The sequence below is a fragment of the Pantherophis guttatus genome, chromosome 6, assembly GCF_059756535.1.
Source record: "Pantherophis guttatus breed Tessera chromosome 6, ASM5975653v1, whole genome shotgun sequence".
Lineage (NCBI taxonomy): Eukaryota > Metazoa > Chordata > Lepidosauria > Squamata > Colubridae > Pantherophis > Pantherophis guttatus.
Window position 1 is genome coordinate 27,158,239 of NC_142068.1, and position 18,857 is coordinate 27,177,095.

Consider the following 18,857-nt stretch of genomic DNA (forward strand, 5'->3'; position numbering starts at 1 on the left):
TGGTATTACTATTGCTGAAACACGTATGTTGGAAAATTGTTGTCTTTCACTTCAGGGGAAGGGTTGCGGCCTCCTTTTTATTAAAATGTGTGAGTTGGAAAAGTGGTAGCAGACTCCTGGAGTTTTTTTTTTTATATATTTGTAACAATTGTCAAACTGAATATGATATATTCAGCTATGCTGAATTATTTGTATGCTCACCCCATTCATATTTAAAATGAAATTTTAATTAGGTTCACAATACAAAAATCTGAAGCCATGCTGGGAAAAGAGGAAATGTCAGAAACACAGCAAGGTACATTCCAGAAGAAAACAGAGTTAAGTTTTCCTCATCTGATTACCTTTATAAGTAGTCTTGGTACATATAAAAATAAATAAATGTTGTTGTCTATCTTAGAGTCATAGTCCTAAAAAAATGTGTACTCTGCTCACTCTAGAATATAAAAGTCAACAGTAATCAGTCCAAGCTGGTATAGTGCGTTCACTTTCAGCTATTAAGCAAATAAAAGGAGAATAACTGTGAACTCATGATTTATTTTCCCATTGCATGCCTGTGTACCACAATTTCAGAACACCAATGTGTAGGGAGAGTTAGTTGAAATTTATGTATAATTGGACACTTATCAGGACTATCCCTCACTGCAGAATTGATCTTGAGATGGAATAACATTAATGACACTTTTTATGTCCATATGTGTTGTGTTCTGCCAAACCTCATTAGAATGATTTGAAATAACATACTTGGTACTTTTCTGAACCTATAAGATTAGAAGGGGGGGGGAATCATACCCTCTGCGGATTTCCTTCCCTCACCAACTCTTTCTCCATAAAATCTGATTTGCATAAGGACTGAAACAACAGAATATGCTGTTGGTTGCATGGATGTGATCTTTATTCTTTTTAACCCTATTTCTTCAGTCCTAATGCAGTAGCCTAAAAAGTATACACTTACACTCAAATCTGCCCTTATTATAAATCAAACAAAAAATCATAAAAAAGAAACTTATAACGATACCTCTATATTGGGGCATATAAGCATGTCAGAAGCAATCTTATGCCTAGATAAAACACTAGACTCAATGTTGCTTGTTGTATTGCCTCATTTAAAAGTTTCAAAACAGTGGTTTTCTATATGCCCAGAGAGCAGAGCATTTTAGTTTTTTCATAACTTTTATTATGGTTTTATTTTAAGAAAAGCCATGGACTTTCCAAACCACTTTAAGACTAGAATATGAGAGAACATTTGAGACCCACACTTACACACACCTCTTGTAATGGGAGTGTTTCTTCCACTGCATGTGGAAGTGACAAGAATCCTAATTTGCACCCAAACTGTGTAGTATAAACCTCAACATTAATCTAACCTACACATTTTATAACAAGTCAGTCAAGAACTAAAGAATGAATGTCTCGTAGAATCCTAGAATATTCACTGTATAAAAGAATACAATCTTTAAGAATAGAAAAATCCATTCTTTTTCTCTTGTTGATTTTTGACAACCTTTCTAATTTTTAATGCCTTTATTTCAATGTGGTTAAATGGAGTGTTAGATAAAATTGTTAGAATACTGATGAAGCTCATTCAATCTATATGATTAATTTAGTTATAATAATTCTCATTTTAACCCTATTTTCTCAGGTGGCTTGAAATTTAACAGAGCTGCCAGCTCTAACAAGAAACTAAAGGATTGTAATTTAGTCATAGTATAAATGAGAATCTCTCACTGGACTGAATGCAACCATAAACTAATCAGTTTTCTACTTGGTGAGCAGATAACAGATTGCAAATAAAGATAAACTGGTTCTCAATTTGTGCCCATTCAGCTTTTAAAGGAATTAATCTGAATATACAACAAGCAATTTGGCTTCAGAAATTAATAGTAGGAGAGGTTTTCATCTTCTAACAACTTCTTGGGAGTAAGCACTATTGATCTTAATGGGATTTGCTTTGTAGAATGTTTATGACAGCTCTGTGCTAATCCGGAAAATCAAGCAAAATAACTATTTAAATGTTCTTGTTTCTTTTAAAGTTAAAATTTTATTTATTTACTTGCCACGTTTATAACCCACCCATCTCACAAACAAGTGACTTAAAAACCATTTACATTCTACCAAGCCCAACTGTGTCTTTTCTCATTTGGTGATAAATTAATAATAGTAATACTGGATATGGCCTTAAATTGGAAACTTTGTCTATATAAGCTTTTGAAAGGTGTGCTCACAATACTTGATCATATATATAAAACACCTCTTTTTGAATTGTTAAAGCTGCGGTGTTATTTGCATTGCTACGACAACTGACCTTGGCTGTCCTGTTATTTATATCTTTGTTTTACTAGGCAGAAAAAAAGGGAAGCAAAACCTGCTTTGCACAAGCCTATTGGAGTACACTGATTAAATCCATGTACCTGGGCCATGGTGACTCAGTGGCTAAGATGCTGAGCTTGTCGATCGAAACTGTTGGCAATTCAGCAATTCAAATCCCTAGTGCCGCATAACGGGATGAGCTCCCATTACTTGTCCCAGCTTCTGCCAACCTAGCAGTTCAGAAGCACATAAATGCCAGTAGAAAAATAGGGACCACCTTTGGTGGGAAGGTAACAGCGTTCCGTGCACCTTTGGCATTTAGTCATGCCGGTCACATGACCACAGAGACAGCACTGGCTCTTCGGCTTTGAAACGGAGATAAGCACTGCTCCCTAGAGTTGGGAACGACTAGCACATCCTATATGTGCGAGGGGAACCTTTACCTTTACCTGGGCCACAAAAATCCTAATGACCTAACTGCAGCAAAGGGTTATCACTTTGGTACGACTTTAATGAAACCTAATAATCACATTTTTGAAAACATTAAGCTTCTATAAATTATGATCACAGGCCCAATTGTGGGAGGAGGAGGAAGGAGGATTTGTTACTGTTGCTGCTGTTTTCATCATGCCCTTAAAGTTTCATTAGAAAAAATGAAGTGGTCTTAAAAGAGAAAGCCATTTGTTTTATTGTATCATATATCCCAAAGTCTCTAAAACTCTTGAATTTTTTATATAATTTTAATTATGACAGCTCTATTTCATTTAATTTAAAAAAGTGAAATAGTAATAATAGTAACTTCTTGCTTTGGAACTATTCTAGTGCTTTTTAATGCAAGGGTTCTATATTCAGATAAAAAGATAAATAACTCATCAATCTCCAAAGTTATGGTAGGATTCTGAGAAGGAAGTCAATATTGTTGTATCCTAATGCAGATACTTAAGCATCATTTCCCTTATTACAAATATTTCTAGTTCTATAGTTATATAAATAGTCACATATGTATGGATAATACTTGGTAAAAAGATGAACACTTCAAATTTTGCAAGTGAGTAAATGGATAGCTCAATGCAAGGATATTGGAAACAGACCAGGAATCCCAACTTTTATTGTTGAGCAAAAGTTCTATACATTATTGTATCTATCAGGCTTTCCAGCTCAACAAAAGTTAGTTGAACTGAAGACATTCAACCAGGCACTGCTTGTTAAAAATCCTTATGATATATTAGAATAAAGCCAGGTTAAGCAGTTGATGGACCTCTGTCAGTTAGAAGGGTAGTTCCCTCTTATATCTACTGAAGCTTAATTTCAGAATTTCAGAATTTCTTTTTCTCTCCTTTTCCAAGACATAACAGATACCTTGCTTTGGGCATCTGGGTCATGAATTAGAGTTGATTGTTGACATAATCAGCATTCTTGCTCTGGGAAATTTTAACACTCAACTCAACATAACTTCCTCAGCCTACATAAGCCCTGTATGCCTTTTACAGAATGTATTTGAATTATGCATCTATTAAGAGAAAAGCTGCACTTTTAAACTCCAAATAGCAATTTCTTAATTATAAAAACTTAAGCAGAAGTATAAATGTATGATTCCAACAAACAGAAAAATAAAAATAGGCATGTTTCTTCTGCAATGCATTCTCGTGATTAGAAATGCTTAAGTTTCTACTTCAAAATTCAACAGTGTTATAATAACAGCAGTCTTAATTCCAGCATAGAACAAGCCAGGTCAGGAATGAGATGGCATGGTAAGCAATGCTGTCCAAAAGGACCTCCAAATCAGATTCACACTAGGGGAGTGGAAAGCCATGAGGACACTCAGGAATATCATTTCTAAAAATAGGATGACCTGCCTATACATGAATAGGTCAACAATCTTTTGGCCGAGTGAAGGGAGAAATTGCAGTAGCAGCTAGTAAATATCAAAACTTATTGAAAGCAAGTATTTTTTTCTAATAATGATTTAATCAGAGAAATAAAAAATAAGAAATAGTATATCTGACTACATAAATATTTTAGAAACTTTTGTGGAATTCAAATAAATCCTAACTCCTCAAAGAAAACAAAAATATATTTATTTATTTATTTATTATTTATTAATCAAATTTCTATACTGCCCTACTCCCGGAGGACTCAGGGCAGTAAACAGCCAAGATAAAATACAGATAATACAAATATTAAAAGTCCCTTAAAATTATTAAATATTTTGGCCGAAACACAGATTAAAACACCGAATTTATAAAATCAAACGAATTAAAAAATTCAAAAGAGGAGAGTTAGGCCAGGCCAGGCCATAATATGAATTATTCATGTAGACAGTTTGTTATTTCAAGTGTCTTTAAAAATTCAAAAATATGTTGTTTTTTATTTTATTGCAAAGTAGAACACAAATTTCATTAAAAGTAAGAAACTGAAAAATGTACTTTTATCTCTTATACTAAGTTAAACTTGGACAAAAACAGGCATTTAAATAAAAGCATAATGTTTTGCCAATGAAATGAAATAAAATCTTAAGGCAGAGCCAGTCCTAGCTTTAGCTCTGTGCTAAAGAATTTCTTCAGCATGTGACTAAATTCCTGAAAAGACCCAGATTTCAATGAGACTGTCCTTAATATCACAGTACACTTTACAAATTATGAATGTGGGTAAACAACAAACCTATCTATGATTTATATCTTATCTACTATCAAGATATTTCATGCTTTTAACAAATCAATTCCACAAGATAAATGGTAAACAGAGTCCAATTATTATATTAAATTAGTAATGTGGGCTGACCTAGATCAGGTTACAACAGAGAAAACATTGCAAACAATAGCTTTGGGAACATATTCAGAAAAGTAATTCTTCAATTTAGAAGAAAAGCACTGACACCATTTCACCCATACCCTAAAGCAAGATCATAGATTGAAAGAATATACTGAAATCAGAGTATATGCTTCAAAATGCTTTTAATGTACTCTGTACTCTGTTGTGCCCACGTGACACCCCTCCTGCACGAGCTGCACTGGCTCCCAGTGGTCTTCCAGGTGCGATTCAAGATGTTGGTCACCACCTTTAAAGCCCTCCATGGCATGGGACCCGGTACCTTCGAGACCGACTTCTGCCACCAATAGCCTCCCACCGGCCAGTTCGCTCCCACAGAGAGGGTCTCCTCAGGGTGCCATCGGCCAAGTTATGTCGGCTGGCGAAACCCAGGGGGAGGGCCTTCTCTGTGGGAGCCCCAGCCCTGTGGAATGAACTGCCCCTGGAAATGCGTAAGACCTCCGACCTCCGGGTATTTCGTTGTGCACTCAAGACCCTGTTGTTCCGCCAGGCTGGGCTATCAACATAACAATCTTAAATTGGGTTTTAAATTCCTGGGGTTTTAAATTGAGCCGAATTCATTTAATAATTTTAAACTATTTTAACTGATGTTGTCTTGTGTTTTTAATAGGCTGTACACCGCCCTGAGTCCTTCGGGAGAAGGGCGGTATAGAAATAAAATTATTCTATTCTATTCTATTCTATTCTATTCTATTCTATTCTATTCTATTCTATTCTATTCTATTCTATTCTTTCTATTCTATTCTATTCTAAGGTTTGAATAATACACACAGTCAAGTAACTAAAGGTTTTACAGCAGCGTCCACCAAACTTTAATTTTGCAAGTGTTGTTTTGTTTTGTATTGTATTTTGGCTTTGCTAGTAGTGTAAACCATGCCTATTTAGTCAAAAAATTGTGTAACCAGAAAACCAATTATTTCAATATTTAGGTTGAGTGCATTATTTGAACTTGGACAAGATGTAGTATTACTTGAACTAGGTAATTATTTTTATTCTAGGATTTATAACATGATGAATAGGATATATCCGAAAGTAAAATTCAAATTGCAAACAATTTGAGAATCTAAAATGATTCTTGGTATTAAGTGTATTTATTTTATTTATTACACAGGTTTACTGAATGCCCAGTCCAAATTAATCTAGATGCCTTTCTAATTAAAAAAAAAGTCAGAACAGTAAAAAAAGAAAAAGAAAAAGCAGGAGATACATGACTAGAAACATCATATAAAACAATAAAAATAAAGCTTACAAAAGCTCACCCTATTACCCTGTCCGAAAGTGTGGGAGAACAGCCAAGTTTTCACTACCTTTGGAAACATCAAACATATGTTATCATCAAGCATTCCTTTGGTCAGATGCCCTATTTAGACAACTACTTAATCTTAATTCATTATCTTGAGGACATTACATTCCATCTCTAACTTGGAACATCAGACACAAAATATACCATGCATCTGTGCACATAGCAATCCAGAATTCTGGTGGCAGAGCATTTCACATCCTGTGGAAATCTCTCTATATGCAGACCAACAAGAAATCTGGCAGACAGACTGCATCAGGGCAGAGCTGTTCTGCCCCACGCACATGGCCTGAGGATGCTCTGATAAAATAATTTCCAGGCAGAGCTTCAACAATCAGTCCTTTCCAGACTTCAATTATTCTCACTAAAGGAAACTTTTTGCTGGTTTATTTAGTGTAGGGAAAAATGTGCTGCATATTTGGCTGTTGTCCACCTATATGACTAACTGATTTGGCTTAAGTGTTGTGTATTTGAAATTCAGGACAAATTAAAAATAGGACTATTTCTCTGGGATTAAGTTACAGATATCAACTTTGCTGTTTGGCACTCTTTGGAATTCTCATATCAGTATAAATAAGTGCTACCACCACACAGTATACTGGGATATTTACTGCTTGTAAACAAGATGTGCTTCTAATTTGGCAAGTCTTACCTCTTTCCTCCAGATTTGCTAATCATGCTCCCATTTCTCCAATTTTAAAAGCTTTATCACTTAAAAAAAAGTTAATAAAACAAATTCCTGTGAAGCTTGAGTCAGGTAGATTTGTCAGCAGTCTCAAAGAATGACAATTTAATAAATTGTTATTCCATAGCACTTTTGTTTGTGGTTCTCTGTGCCTATGTACACATACACAGGACATTCACTATGACAGTGAAGTGAAGGGATTGCACAGTCACAAGTATGTGAGACAGCTTGGACTGCCATTCAAACCAGCTACTATGTCCTGCAAGAGATACGGCTGCTTTACCAATCTTAACAGAAGCACTTCTTTCATATATATGTATGAAACATCTCTTTCAAACATTTTGTAGAATCCTAGTAAACAGTCAGCAAGAATAGTGGTACAGGCCCCAACACAATTATAAAGTTGTGTTTAATACCATGATAGATTGAAAATTATACTATTTTAGCAAGGGATTAAGTAAATAAGTACTGACTGTCCTGGATCTTCTTTAGTTTGTTTGTTTTTAATTATTCTTACTCATTCTTTCTTTTTGCAGGGTGGGAGAGACAGACATTGCTTTGTAAATGACATTAAGTCTCTTAGAGGTTTCAGCTATACTTTCTGTTTATTTCTATTAACTAAGAAATGCAATCTGAGGAGACTTGGATTGAGACTGGGGAGTGCACATGTCCTCATGCTTTGGATTCCCAGTCTTGACCAGTTTTTTTCAAATTTGGCAACTTTTATGATGAGTTGACTTCTGTTCCTGGGATTCCTTAGCCACCAGGCTAAGAAGCCCAAACATTTTTAAGTTGCTAAGTTTGAAAACACTGGTCTAAGCTCTAGGCATGAACTGCATATATAGTTGTTTCCTTTCTTTTTCCTATTATTGTATTACAAAAAAAGAGACATAGAGAAGAGACATGGACCTCCTTGCCACCCAGTTAACTCATCAGAACAAATTAAAATTAAGATTATGGTTCAATTATATTCAAGAGCTTTCTTTACAACCTCATATATGTTTGCTAGGAAACCAGTTCTACTAAAATCAATAAAGACAGTAATGATTAGGCTGTTCACTGGAGCATCTATTATGCACCAACTGTTTTCACAGAAAATGTGATTTATCAGAAAACAAATACACTGAAAAACATTGGAAACTGTTTTTAAACATCTCATACAAATCAGCAAAGCATGATTGCAGGTTTTAGTTTTTATAACACAGTTTTTCTTAATTTCAGGAATTAGCAAAAAAACAAAAACAAAAAAAGAGAAGCAAGCAAAAAATTGGTCACACAAAAACATAAAAATCCTCTAAAATGGAAGGTCTAGTATACTACTCCAACTATTTTTTAAGTAGCTTTGGTCCAAGAAGTACTTAAAGAATAATATGGAAGCAAATGTTTACTTTGAGTAGGTTCAAGGGCTCTCTTCACTTGTCAATTTGGAAAAGGAAAGTTCACACTTGAATTCAATGCTAAACCTTGACAGCTATTTGGCTAACACAAACTCGGCCTTTGTAATGTTTCTCCTTAATGAGATAAACACTGAACATTTAAGAGGCATAGGCTCATTTCACGGTTGCAGTATGGCAGATGGAGTGAGTACGGGAAAGGATAGAGCTTAAGCCTCTACTGTCTTTAAGATGGAGGAAGCTGATCCACTACATTTCACAAGGTTATCTTCATTGTTTTTAATGCATTCATGATGGAAAGGAATCTGCAATATGCCAATAAACAGCAACAGGCAGAGATATCAGTGCCTGCTCACTGGGGCATATTGTGATTTATGGAATGTAGCTGTCAATATAACTAACATTCATTGGCTTCTGAATAATTCAAGCTACGATGAACATGGTTGCTGCTCTTTTAACTGTTTACTAGCATGTGATTCTTAGAAAATAAAATCTCTGACACATATTTTTTTTCTTTCTAATATTTTGTCAGCCTTCCTGCAAGGAATTCATAACAACCTTAACCCTATTAAAGCCCCAAACTTGCTATAGATTTCTATTAATTTGCTGGTAATTATCTGATTTGTGTATTGTGGAACAGTCTGTCTATGAAGATCAGTCTGACTCCCTTTTTACTACAATTTTGTCAGCTATTAAAGATCAATCTGTTTTGGAGAACTTGCCCTGGTTTTATTTGAAATTGTCATCTTTTTTTATTTTCTTTCTATTCTTGCAATGGAGTTATGCTTTTATTCTTGGATGGGGCTTGTTTTATATTGTTTTTTTCTATGTGAGCCACTAAGATTTACTCACTTTTGTGGTGGCACAGAAAATATGTTTAGTAAGTTTAGTAGTAAATGGTTTTGGTGATAATTTTGGAAAAGCCTTGATATATTCCCAAACCTGAGTGTACATCACCCACCAACCTACTGTTTCCCTCAAGAATAAGACCCTGTTTTATATTTTTTTTAACCCCGAAATAAACGCTTGGCCTTATTTTTAAGGCAGTCTTATTATTTCGGGGCGCATTGAGCAAGATGGGGCTCCTCTTGCTGTCTTACCTCATTTCCAGCTCTGCGTTTAAATTTTCTTAGTGCATGCGCTCAAAAGCCCGATTGGGCTTATTATCAGGGGATGTCTTATTTTTGGGGAAACAGGGTACAATCACAAATTATTGATCCCTGATGTAAACCAAATCACTGTCATTATCATCCATATCATAAATAAGAGAACTAAAGTTCTAAAGAGAGTGATTCAGCTATGAAGCTTCCATAGAGATAAGATTCCCTGCATTGTATCAATTAGAATTAGATCCAGATTAAAATTAATGGCTGGGTAGCAAGAGACTTCAGTGCAAGTACCTTGCTTAGGTTGCCCATCTTATTGTTTGTATGTATATGCAATAAAATTGTCATTAAGCATCCTTTGGTCAAATGATAATATAACATCAGGACATCATAATTAAAAATATAAAGTATCACCTCTCACTAGTCCACCTATTCTATAACTAGCAAAAGTGAGCAATATCTCAGGTGATAGTTTTTCAACTGAATCTGGGACCTTCTTCATTCAAAACATTGGCTGGTCAACTCATGATCAATGCTCTCTCATACAAACGCACACCTATCTATCTTGCAGAACAAAAATTCCTATGTTTGCCCTATTTTATTATTTTATTTTATTTTATTTTATTATTTTTATTTATTTATTTTATTTATTTATTTCATCAAGCATGTATTAGATAACAGATGTAAGGATAAACATGAATATGAATACATGAAATGGATACGAATAAAAGGGAACATTAGGACAGGGACGGTAGGCACGCTGGTGCACGCCCCTTAAAGGCCTCTTAGGAATGGGGTGAGGTCTACAGTAGACAGTCTAAGGTTAAAGTTTTGGGGGTTGGGGAAGAAACCACAGAGTCAGGTAGTGCATTCCAGGCATTGACCACTCTATTGCTGACATCATATTTTCTGCAATCAATTTTGGAGCAGTTTAGCATAAGTTTGTATTTATTGTGTGCTCGTGTATTTTTTTGGTTGAAACTGAAGTATTCATTGATAATTTTATGTACTACGCTTAGGTAGGACTGAAGACAGTGAAGTTCTAAGTTGTCTAAGGCCAAAATTTCAAGTCTAGTGGTATAAGGTATTCTGTTGTGAACAGAAGAGTAGTGACTCTTCTCGTGAAATATCTCTGGACTCATTTGATTGTATTAATGTCCGATATGCAGTGCAAGTTCCAGACAGATAAGCTGTATTCAAGAATTGGTCTAGCAAAAGTTTTGTATGCCTTAGTTTGCAGTTCAATATTACATGCATTTTATTAAATGCAGTGATACCTATGAGCATTGCCAAGCTCTGAAATCAGCACAGCTGATGGTTCTGCCATTTGAGAGTCCCGCTCAGAAAGTGTAAAATATTCTAAAAATAGCAAAAGGATATTGAAATATATATGTCTCATAATTCAAATGAACCTATAAGCAAGAGTTAAAAGCACATTTTGCTTTAAAGTTTGTTCACTTTTGTAAGCCTACGGAGATTTCAAAAGGTTTCTTTAATGATAAACTTGTCATAGTTTTGTTTCAAAAAGACAGGATTTTTTGTTAGTTCATTTGCTTATTTTTACTTAAATCCACATAACAAAAAGTCATATTTTTCACTGTTCTTTCTAGTATGAAAGGGTAAATTTTAGGAACAATTTGTTATTTGTTATGTTGTCATGCATTCCATTAATTTCACATATTAATATATTTTCCTACTAGAGTGTTAGCACAATAAATACAATTCAATAAATGACTCATCACTAAACTTTTTTGTTCGTGATATGGAATATATAATTTATTATTATTACTCAGTAAAATCAGATTTGTTTCAGCAGAGAGGCTAATTTCCTTTAAGTGACAGATGCATTTACAGGGGGAAAAATGTACTAAATAGTTTTCATTTAGCATAAAAATATTTACAAAAGAACATAAAATCAGTGTTTTATTTTATAGTCAAACATAGACTGTCTGCATTAACATCAATTAAAGAATTCTCAATTATTCTTAATCGTAAACAACACAGATGTATTTGGCATCAAATTTTGAGTTTGATAAACTTAGATGCCCAGCCTACATTTTAGCTAATGACTTTCCAATTAGGCTACAACAAATTGCTCTTCTGCCTTTAAAAATATGTAAGAAAACTGGGCTACTGCTAAATATGACCACCTGGCTGGACAGGATCTCTCATGTTTCACCTATTTTGAGACAGCTGCAGTGGCTGCCAATCCATTTCCAAGGCCAATGCAATGTGCTGTTCTTAGCCTTTAGGTAGCATAGTGTGATTATCTCAGGCAACAACCTTCCTGTCCTAATTGTGTGAATTTATGTGAACTACCCAGGATTGATTTATCAGATTATTATACATTTTTTGTAATTAAATAGTAACTTTTACCAAATTCAGGTGATATTATTACCGTATTTTTCGGAGTATAAAAGGCTCCGGACTATAAGACGCACCTACCTTTTTTGGTGAGGAAAACAAGAAAAAGAAATCTGCCACTGCTTCTGCCTCCCAGCAATTTTGCCTCATTGCAGCAAACAGCAAGCTTTACTTTCATTTTTGTTTTCAGCATAGCTTGATTAGCACAAGAAAAAAAAATCTGCTCCCAGCAATTTACCTCTTGCAGAAAGCTGCAGAGGCCCGCGCAGCAATAGGCAATGGCAATCCCTGCAACCTGAAACAGCTGAGAGTTGGGAGACCGATCCAAAGGACAATCAACTTGTGCTAATTAGGCTGTGCTGAAGCTGAAATGGGCTGTTTCTTCTTCTTGCTTGCAGCAAGGAGGTAAATTGCTATGAGGCAGAGGCCAAAGGGTGGGGGCCAGTGGATGGGTGGGCCTACATTCGGTGTATAAGATGCACCCAAATTTTCACCCCCTTTTAGGGTGGAAAAAGGTATGTCTTATACTCATAAAAATACGGTAGGTAAACCAAGCGCACTCATATATCTCATGACATTTTAGTAATCCTACGTCCTAAACTTGAGGTTTCATATAAGAATTTTGAAACTGGCTTGGTTTTAAGAGATCTTGAAATTATTTTAAGAGCTATTTTGAAATGTTGACACTCTCCTGTGAGACTTTACACCTTTGCAAAAATGTTGATCTCTTCTTCCTGGTCTTATTTACTTTATTTGTTATTCCTGTGTGTGTTTGTGACTGCGTGCTTATCAATCAGGATTTGATATATCATCATCTGTACAAAATCTGTTCCATTTGAATCTCCTGGAGCCTTTCAAACTTGTTTGCTAAAATAGCATAGAAATAATATCCTTCTCTGAATAAATTATGTACCTCTATATCTTCCTGTATATGACACTTTTCATTGTAAAAGTCAGTATTCTGCTAATGTTTATTAATACTGACTTGTATCTAGATTTCCATAAGGGATATGGGGAAACAGAAAGATCAACAATTTCCTCAACTGGGAACAAGAGGATATTGATAGCCTAAGATTACAACTGAATTCATGTCATTGTCTTGACAGGAACAATGCTTAAATCAGGTAAAACCACAGCCCTCTTCAGGCATTCTGTACTAAAGGGCTCTGTCTAAGTTACTAATAGTAGTAACTGTGAGAGGGATCTTAAGAGTCCTTGTGGACAATCATTTAAATATGAGTCAGCTGCAGCAGCCAAAAAAGCCAGCATAGTTCTAGACTGCATAAACAGAGGGATAAAATCAAGATCACGTGAAGTGTTAATACCACTTTATAATGCCTTGGTAAGGCCACATTTGGAGTACTCCAATTTTGGTTGCCATGATATAAAAAAGATGTTGAGACTCTAGAAAGAATGCAGAGAATGGATAACCATTTGTCTGAAACAGTATAGGGTTTCTTGCATAAGCAGGGGGTTGGACTAGAAGACCTCCAAAATCCCTTCCAATTCTGTTATTCTATTTATTCTATTCTAAAGTTAAATATTCCATAAATATTACACAAATAACATCTTCCTTCTATAAACATGTACATGTCCAAAATAAAAACCAAAGACCCTAGTTCACTAAAAATTTCATTTGTACAATCAGTTATACCGAAAGTGTAAATATCCATGAGAGAAAGATATTATTTGTCTGACATTGCCAATGGAATTGATTTACCTGGAACACTCAGTACAGTGGTCATGTAATTACAGAGCTGGATGTAATCTAATCTAGCCTCATGCAAAATCTACATTGGTGTCACTGATAGGGGACCATCCAGATTCCACTTAAAAGTCTCTAATGAAGGAAAATCACAACCAGTGAGACAGCATTAGGAAATTTACAGTCAGATAGCTAACACTGTCAGGTATATATCCTAAATTTAGTCAAAGTCCCTATTCCTTTAATCCACTGAATTGCTCCTAAATGATGATATAAGAAAAAAACAAATTTGCATTCTTATCACCCCCTTCATCAAATTTACTAGATTACTATCCTGTCATATCTTAATTATTGTTTGTCCAAATTTCAGGTACAAATTGTTTCAACCTTTGAAACCTCCTCACAACATTTTCCACAACATTAAGTATTTTGTAATTTAATTCAACAGCCATTCATCTATTCGAAATAGTAACCCTTTAGAAACCAGCCTGACCATTAAAAGTTAATTTGACAGATGCTTAAAATAATATCAGGTTAGGAACAACAAGTACCTGAGCTATATTTTTTTAGGCCTAGTAGGCAGACAATCAGGAAGGCTTCTATCACGTTAGACTGAAATCGGCTATACTCTAATGTACAAAAATAAAATAAAATAATCCATCTTCAAATTGAATTATTTAAAAAATTGCAACATTTGAATGTCTTATTACAAATATCCTCATCTTGGAGAGCATCACTATACTAATATCTTGATTAAAAAGATTCAACTTTGGCAAAATATATGAATTTCCATAGATTTTCATTTCTGGATTCTAAAGCAGGGGTCCCCAACCACTGGGTAATGGATCATCACCAGTCCGTGACTCACCAGGAACCAGGCCATGCAGGTGAGTGAAACCCCATCTGTGCATACATGAGATCCAGGTAGCAGGCAAAACCCCTTGCCGATCCATGGAAAAACCACCTGGAACTACTCTTTGGGGGCAGCTCTTGGGGGAAGCTGTTCTAAAGCATCTAAAATTGACCTTTCATCTTATAATACTAATTATTACTATTATCATCAGAACCTTCCAATTATTGAGCCAAACAATGACAAGAAGTAATGGATCTTGGTTGGAGAAGTAATGGAGCCAGTTGAAGACTGGAAACACCCAATCTTCAACTGGGCTAGCTAGATCTCACCATGTCATTCACCCCTCCCCCCAAAAAACCATGATTATTCTTATGATTATTTCATAATAACCATTGAAGTATGAATTCTAATTTTGTAATATAATTGGGAAAAAAGTTATCTACAATGCCCTGTGTATCCATACACAATTAACTATGTATTCTTTTTAGCAAGCTTTTCTATTGAGATGCAGATATATATTTAGGGCTGTGCATGCTTTGAAAATTATTCAGATATACTTTAAATCTCATAAAAAAACAGCATCCCTGCTATTCATTATAGCAGTCCAACCATTTTTCAGGTATCTTTCTGGGGAAAAACGTACTCAAGTGAATATGTTCTTTAAAACAGTGATATCTTTTTTCAGGCCAAAGTGAAACCAGAAAACCAGCTGACTTTTTAAATAATAGAAATATGTCAGATTTGTGCAAGAACTCAAATACTTATTTAGATTATTTTTGAAACAGACACAGTTCTGGTACTTGTTGCATGTTATGTGGGAGGAAACAGAGGAATATTCTATATCTAATGCTCTGATTAAGCAAGAAAGTGAAAGTTACTAAATAAAAATATTAAAACTGAAAATATTTAAAGATTATATCTATGTTATATCTATCTATCTATTTATCTATCTATCATCTATCTGCATTGTAATTAGCAATGATGAGTCTTGCAATCAAGCCAAGGGATGGACATTATTTCAAAACATGTTTCTTGAGGACAATACTAATCTTTACATCCATGTATCCTCGTGTTTGTGAAACATAACAGCTAATACACATCATAGATTTATTTATTTTTTAAAATATATACCTAATATTATAGAAAAATTATTTACAAAATTATTTAGGGAAACTTAAAATGATAAAACTCTACCGAATCAATAAAAAGAATAAAAGCACTACATTACTATATGCTTCTCATCAATTTTTAATTTTACTAACCTTTGCATCCTGGAATTATGTCTTTAGCATTGATTACTGGGGATCAGTTTTCTTATACATCTGAATGCTTGTGGGAATGGCACACTAATATGAACAAAAACTGAAGTTCTTTCTATTAGAATTTTCTATAAGTAAACTCATTACGTACACAGGCACATTAAGACAGCCAAATCTTACAACAATTAAAAAAGGGGGGAAACTATAGTGAAGACATCCATTTAAAAAGCTCAATTTTTTGACTACAAGTGCTCTCATCTATGATAATTGGTGGAGAGGGGCTATAGTAGGAAAAGTGATGTCTTAATGCATAGGTATCCAGACATAATCATGATAATTGGAAGAAAAAAAATGCCTCATGACATCATAATGTCAGATACAAGTGGTAAGATTGGCATAAGGACATAAAACACATAATTTCAGTTGTCCCACAATCCCCAAAGACAGATACCTATCTTTTAAAGCCTGCTTGCAACAGAAGACTTAACAAAGCAAATCTGCAGCGTCATGTAACATGCTCCACTCAAACATAGTCATGCTTAATGTTACGGTCTGGATTACAGAATCAAATGAACTCAAAGTTCATTTTAGTTGATCTGGCATTTTGTGCCACCATTAATACCTACAAATGTGAGTTAAATGCATGAGAGCCAATTGGTATGCCAATTTGCAATTAGTTATTACATCAGTCAAGTTTATAAAGATCCAGAAGATATATGTTTTACAAATGGGTCCCACCAACTATGGAAAATGAAAATAAAGCAAGCTATGAAAGATTGTCAGCAACCTTTCAGGGTGACTGATTCTTTGAACTTTTTAAAAAATAGCCAAAAAGCTTCACTCAGCCTAACTAAATATTTATAAACTTATTTATCTTATTTATTATTTTGTATATTCCTTTCCATATACAAAGTAGGTGATTTCTGAAAGATTTATTTTGGAAGTTTGACAGTGCTGTTAAATTGGGTCTTTGGAAATCCCATAGAATTTCTGTTCTTTCAGTAGAGACTTCCTTCTACCCAACAGACTAACTAATATAACAAATATTTTCTGATTATCTTCATGTTTGACTTTCACAAGGTGATATACGTGGGATTGCCTTTAAATTAACTAGAGAATGAGAGCAACTTAATATGTTAACATCATTACACTACAGAGCAGTAAGACAGGTAATAAAACACTCGAATTTTTCAAAGCCTCATTAATAATTAATATATTTCCAAGTTATTGTTGATTTTGAGTATTCTACATTTGTTGGCCTTCTGAAAATATAGAGCTGAGCATCAATGATTCTCCCGATTTTGTAGAACAGAAACGCCCATCATTCCTTCTTACTGATCCTGTTTTCCTCATCTCTTCCATAAATCTATTTAATATTAACCGTTTCTGATATCTTCCCCTGTAGTCTGTGCATTTTTGAGCTGAAGCAAATACTCAGATCTTAAGCGCTCTTTTCAGTAGTAGCACCCCATTTTCAGTAGTAGCACCCCATTTTCTGGTAGCAAGCAGTTTTTTTATGACCACAGGACAATTTGTTGTAATTATATTAGTTTTAAAACATTTTACAGTTTTTATTGATATAGGACCATGATGGTGAACCTATGGCACATGTGCCACTATATCGGTGGGCACGCAAGCTCAGCTGATTTTTGGGCCTTCTGGGCCCACCAGAAGAAGGGAAACAGGCTGTTTCCTGCCTCCGGTGGGCCTCGGGGTGGTGGGGAAGGCCCGTTTTTCTCTCTCCCCAGGCTCCAGAGCCTCTCCCCAGGCTCCAGAGCCTTTCTAGGAACCTGGGGAGAACGAAAACGGCCTCCCTCCCTGGAGTCCGGAAATGGCCCATTTGCCAACTTACGGTGGGACTGGAAGGCCCATTTTTTGCTCTCCCCAGGCTCCGGAGCCTTTCTAGGAGTCTGGGGAGGGCAAAAGCAGCCTTCCCTACACCCTCCCCCAGAGGCCCTCCGGAGGCCGGAAATGCCACCGGAAGTTGGCAAACGGGCCGTTTTCTGTCTCCGGAGGGCCTCCAGGGGGTGGGGAAGGACATTTTCACCCTCCCCAGATTCCTAGAAAGGCTCTGGAGCCTGGGTAGAGAGAGAAATGGGCCCACCACCCCTCCCACGCTCCCCCCCCCATGCTCCTGGCACACGATGGCAAAAAGGTTAGCCATTACTGATATAGGGGATCTTCCTCTCTTCTCCTATATACATACATACATGTTTCTGTAAATATACATATGTATATACATATATATAATTCTGCATTACTATTATAAGTTATTGAAGAATCTCAGCTGAACTGGAAATAAGTTGTAAAATAAATATTATATTTACAAATGTTTTTCACCTGGTACAAATAGCAGGTTTTTACATTACTGAAGGTGATTTGGGGAAAAAAAAACCCTGTATCAATTGTCCTTAGAGTCGCTGGCAATAAACAAATCATATTTCCATTTTTGGAAGGGCAGACCCATTTAGTTCTATTGCAGAATTTGACTTAAGAAGAAACTGTGGCAATAAATCTGCTGTTTAAAAATTATAATATGCCTCAACAATGTATGAAGTATAAAATCATCTGTTATGTATGAGTAATTCCAAAATGGCAATATATATAAAATATAGATGTGTATATCTCACTTAAAATTATCCTGTAGCATAGCACATCCAACTATAGGCTCTGGCTAAAGCAAACAGATGAAAGAATTTGCTTCTCCCAGTGTAATTGGGAATGTCTACTGTCCAGTCCATCAACATAAATGAATCCAGTCATACATGAGGCACAGTTGAAAATCTGCCCCATTGCAGTAAAATTCCAAGTCCAAACATGTGGTTGTAATAGTAGTACTATTTCACTTTAATGAAAACAAGCAAAAGCACATATTTCTCTTCCAGTCTATCTAAGTGCATGTTCAAATATTACAAGTATCAGTTCTTTGCAAATTATTCAACCAGTGGAAAAGGATCTACATGAATCATTCATTTATTATTAACCGCATCATTTTCTGTTACACACAGGGCTGTCCTGTCTCTCAACCAAATTCAGTTAGCCAATGCAGTTTATT

At 35.2% G+C, this 18,857-nt stretch overlaps 1 protein-coding gene across 50 annotated transcripts in view; it reads right to left on the minus strand.

Moving 5' to 3' along the window:
* MBNL1 (muscleblind like splicing regulator 1) overlaps nucleotides 1-18,857 on the minus strand; it is a 178,431-nt gene that overhangs the window by 125,844 nt on the left and 33,730 nt on the right. The gene's annotated exons all lie outside the window — the stretch shown is intronic.